This window comes from Limulus polyphemus, unplaced genomic scaffold (genome assembly GCF_000517525.1).
Source record: "Limulus polyphemus unplaced genomic scaffold, Limulus_polyphemus-2.1.2 Scaffold585, whole genome shotgun sequence".
Lineage (NCBI taxonomy): Eukaryota > Metazoa > Arthropoda > Merostomata > Xiphosura > Limulidae > Limulus > Limulus polyphemus.
This window is the reverse complement of record NW_013666195.1, coordinates 32,919-38,131: the sequence shown is the minus strand read 5'-3', so window position 1 is coordinate 38,131 and position 5,213 is coordinate 32,919.

The window sequence follows — 5,213 nt, the reverse complement described above, 5'->3', positions numbered from 1 at the left end:
CGGGTTTATAACACTAAAATCAGGAGTTCGATTCCCCTCGGTGGGCACAGCAGATAGCCCGAAGTGGATTTACTATGAGAAAACACACATACGCACCAAAACAAGGTTTGCTCCTCAGGTGCTAACACTAAAGCCCGAATCCTGTACAACGACGATTTGTTGGTAAGAGTTGAAAAAATGGTCACGTTTTTTTTTTTGGAATTCTCATGAAATGGATAAGCATCCTTGAATTAGATGCCAGAAAATGAGTCATGTTCCGTGTGTTTTTGATTAACCTCGGGAAATACTGAGAGCTAAGTCACCTATTTCTCCTGTCATCTATTTTAAAGAAACTGCTTCTTTGACGCCCTCGATAAATTGAAGTTTAATTTAATTTGTTGCATTGTTTGCAAAGCTATTCTAGAGCTATGTGTGCTAGTCGGCCCTGGCATGGCCAGGTGGTTAGGTCGCTTGACACGCAATCTAAGAGTCGCGGGTTCGTATCCCCGTCCCACCAAATATGCATCACCACCCACCGCCAACCTTTGGTCTACTCTTTGCCAACGAATAATGGGATTGATTGTCACATTGTAACGCTCCTGTGGCTGTAAGTGCGAGCACTTTCGGCGGCAGGTCAAGAAGTATAATGAGTTTACACATCATCCAATTTATATGTCCACTAGTGTTTTAATTTCCTTTGTATATGGGAAATAATCCCTCCATAGAATAAATTATTGTTCGGGATTTCACTTATGGGAGTTCGCAGGAGCTATTCCTGAAGTTGATGAGAGCGATGTAATGTCTGACATGGTTCATTCCAGAAGTAAGGAAAGTCTGAGACTTGTGTGGAGATGTCTGAAAGGTGAAAGAATGGATTTAGAGTCAGTTGTCTGCTATGATTGGCGAGAAGATGTTTATGAATTAGCTCCAATAAGCAAGGTAATAGTCATATTCTTCATCTTCTTCTTCTGTAGTGTCTCAATGACCTTTCGTTACGTACACATTTGGACACTTAAAAATTGTAACAGACTTACTTCAAAGGATATTTATAGAAATAAACAATTAGATAATCTCAGTCTAGAAGTTATGCAAATGAACAGTTATATTTTACTTCTACAAGTTCGTCTTCAAAGTGAGTGTGAATTGTTTGAAGAGTCAGCATTCTGATGATACTGCTATGCTTAACGGAAAAGGAAGATAATTGAAGTGATGGTCGAAAGTAGGTTTGTTTGTTTTTGTTTTTTTAATTTCGAGATCCCTAATTTAGCAGTGATAGACAAGAGGGAAGACAGCTATCCAACTTTTGGGCTACTCTCTTACTAATGAATAGTGTAATTGATCGTCACATTATAACGCCCCCACGACTGAAAGGGCAAGCATGTTCGGTGATGGGAATTCGAACCCGCAGATTACAAGTCGAGTGCCCTAACTACTAGGCCATGCCAGGCCGTCGAGATTGGGAACGATGCTTAAAAGTGCATGGAGAAGAACTGTGCCATTGACGAAAAACAATTAAAATTAAATTTTTATGTTCTCAAGAATAGCTTGGTAAGTCATATATACATAAATTGTTTATTTCTGTTTAGAATGTAATACGATTATACAATTCAACACGTTTTTAATCAGTTTATGTTTACTATAAACAGAAAATCTTGAATTCACATTATTTTAGTAAAAAGGGACTATTTTGTAAAACAATAACTCAATTATTACTGTAGTTATTTTATTATTTTAACATGATAAACATTAAAAAAGCAAACATTTTGCGACGTTTCTAAAGTATCAACTGCACTATTCAAATCGGGTATCGAAAGTTAAATTTTATTTTTACCTTTTAAATAATAAAACTGTAATTGTTTCGAATAAATATTCAATTATTAGGATGTTTTCTGTTACAAATGCACTTAAAAATATGTAAAATGCAATACATTCTCCACATACTCACAGAGATACTGGGTCCTCTGCTTGGGTCAGAGGGAAGTTTGTGAACTTAAAACGCAAAGTTACAATAGGTTCAATGAAAGTTCAAGATACGACTTCCTTCTTTGGACGTTGACAACCTGAAAGACTGAATTTTATCAATTTAGTAGATGACAGTTATCAACCTTCTTAGGTACAAAAGTTTTTGTTAGTAATTGTAAATTGTTCAGAATAATATTGTTTATTGTAAACTGTTCCTGGTAGCATTTAAAACTTTAAAACCGTTTCTATGAAAATAACACTTTTTCAGTTATGTCTGATGGTATTTTATACCATGTGATGATTGCTGAACGAGTAGATCGTTTTCTTAGAGTTATGGTTTAAACGCCGAAATCTGGCGAAATATTAGAAATCAATGGGCTTAAAAAGTGTCTTAAACTGTCCATTTCTTTTCAAAGTCAGGGTTGTGTAGAAAACAACATTTATATCTATCTCTTATCTTCCACAAGTCACTGCCTAAAGAGTGACATGCGAAAGAGTATCTTCATAGAATAAGTTTTTGTTGTGGATTTCACTTATGGAAGTTCGCAGAGGGTTGTCAAATTAACGATGCCATTATGAAAATATTCGAATACGCATTATGATGTCTAGTCTATTATAGTTTCAAACTATTCTTACTCAGCCAATATTTTGGAACTACCACAGATATCACAGCAAAGTACGTATATAAAACGGATCCAAACCAACAAAGCAAACTTAATAAAGTTTTATTATTTATTCTAGTATGAGTTAAATACGTAAATAGATTAATCAATATAACATTTTAGATGTTTACTTTAGAAGACTACTAGTATTCTTTAGAACATTTAATTATAGAAGTAAAGCAGCATGTTTATTGTACATGTGTGGCTAAGTTGAGAAGCACGGTAATAAGTAAGGGTGTTCTTTATTTCTGTTATACTACTCATAACTATCTTCTTCTTCATCGGGATTCAGTCCATGTTTTTGGTCCAGGGAGGGTCAGGTTCATCGTTGACCTCTTTCTCCCTCTCAGGAATTGTTATTTTGTTTGCGCTGTTACTGAATCCTAGGTAATAACCCTTGTGAAGTTGTTGTTGCATTACTCACAGTATGTTAAATTTTGTCCACTGTCCGCATTTTAAATTAACATACACTTTCGTGCCACGTCCAGTTCATGGGGTAATATTAACTCGTATATTTTCACTAGCTTCACTTATGTATGATCGCACTATTAGTCCGTCTTTACAATGCAATTCCACTTAGCAGTCATATACACACACACACACATAAACATATGTTTACATACAAAACCCTTTTAAAATAGAGCTACGTTTGTGTCTAGGATTCAGTTAGCCTAGCATTGTTTGGCCTGTAAGTTTCATATTCATGATGTTTAGAGGGGAGAGGTACTTAGAGCTTGGTTCATCATATATTATTTAACTCTCTAGTTTGCTCATCAGTTCATTTTAATTAATATTTTTCTTATAATATTGAAGCGAGTTATCCAGGAGTTGTTTCACATCATTGAACACTACTGCAACTCCCGGAACTCAAACATATGCTCTCTTATTGCCTTAAGGATTTGTGATGTAACGTCACAAACATATATATCTCTGATTATTAGAATGAGCTGGTTAATAGAAGCTGCAAAGAATCGGTTCATGTAATTAAATTTTCATGGCATTTTTCTACAAATCCTTTGAATTTGAAAATATGATGAAATATCTTATGCAGTGCTCGACGCTTAGCTCAATGGACCAAATATCGAGATTGAATACAGTAATATCAATATAATTGTCAATCTACATTATATCAAATATTCAGATACGTGTGAAATCATTTTCTGAATAACTATTAGGTTTACCTGGCCCTTGATGTAGCAAAGAAGGAGTAGTTTTAGTTAAAGAGCACACTTATGTGATATAATGTTCAATGCCATTATGTTGCTTCCAGATAGAGCTGGAGGTGGTGTAATAGTGTGGGAAATGTTCCTCGTGCAAGGGGTCGGATTCTTTGACCTTATTAGGTGGTATAGTAACATATAGAGTGAACATTAATGCCGATCATGCCAATAACATATCGACTGAGCACTGTTGTCAATCGTGTCTTGTCAAAATACTACATTTACATCTTAACGAATAAGGTTTTCCTAAGACGAAATTACAACAATCCAACAAACTCTAATATTGTTCAAAATACGTTTAAAAAGTATGGCATTGGTTTTAGTCCCACCTTTGTTTTTTGGTCCACTTATTGGATTCACTGAGACTCAATTTGACTGATTCCCTATGAAATAAGTTTGATCGTCGCATTCTCTATCGTAATTCTTTGTCGACATCTGTGAATTAGTTCTAAACTATACTTTTCAAAGAATTCGCTAGAACTGAAAATGACACCAGCATCTTTTGAGATCTATGCCAAGCCCAGTCTAGGTTATTATTACGCCAAAATGTGTCGAACAGGACATTACGTGAAGATCCTAATAAGAGGTCAGGCAGCATATTACCTCAGGTTAATACGGTAATTTACGACAAATGGGCATGCCATGTGTCGTTAGAAAGATCTCCCTTATAAATTGTGTTTAAAAATTGGCCTACATAACTTTTTATCAAAATATCATATATGTGTATATATATATATATATATACGACATTGAATAAAATTATCACTATATAATGTTGATCTAATCAAATAGTATTAAATTTTTACCGTGTTGATGTGTTCCTAACCTTTAAGATGGTATTACAGCGAACGAAAAATATGGTAATCTGATGGTGCCATCTCTGCATTGACAGAACGCTGTAGATTGAGGAGCTCGAAATGAATTACTCCTTTGACGTCCCACCAAATGCAAAACACCAATTTCTGCGGATGGAGTCCAGATTTTGGGGTCAGAAGTAGTTATTGTCTATTACTGAGCCATGTTTTTGGCGTTTAATATTCGCATAAAAAATCAATTTTTCGTCAATGGTGACAATTCTGCCCAAAAATGGTTCACGCACATTACGCGCCAGAAGAGAGGAAGCAACGTTTACACGTTGGAAACGATGATCATCGGAGAGTTTGTGAAGCACCCAAACACCTTCTTTATAGAGTTTTCCCATATTAATTAGACGTTTGCGTATTTTTTCATGAGAGACATGCACTTTAAAGGCCATTTCACGAGTGTGTTGCCTTGGGTTAGATTCAAGAAGAGCCTTCAGAGCATCAATATCAATTCCAACATGTTGGCCTCCGCCATCACAGTTTTTAAGGCTAGAATCACCTGAATGAAATTTGCTGAACCATCGTTG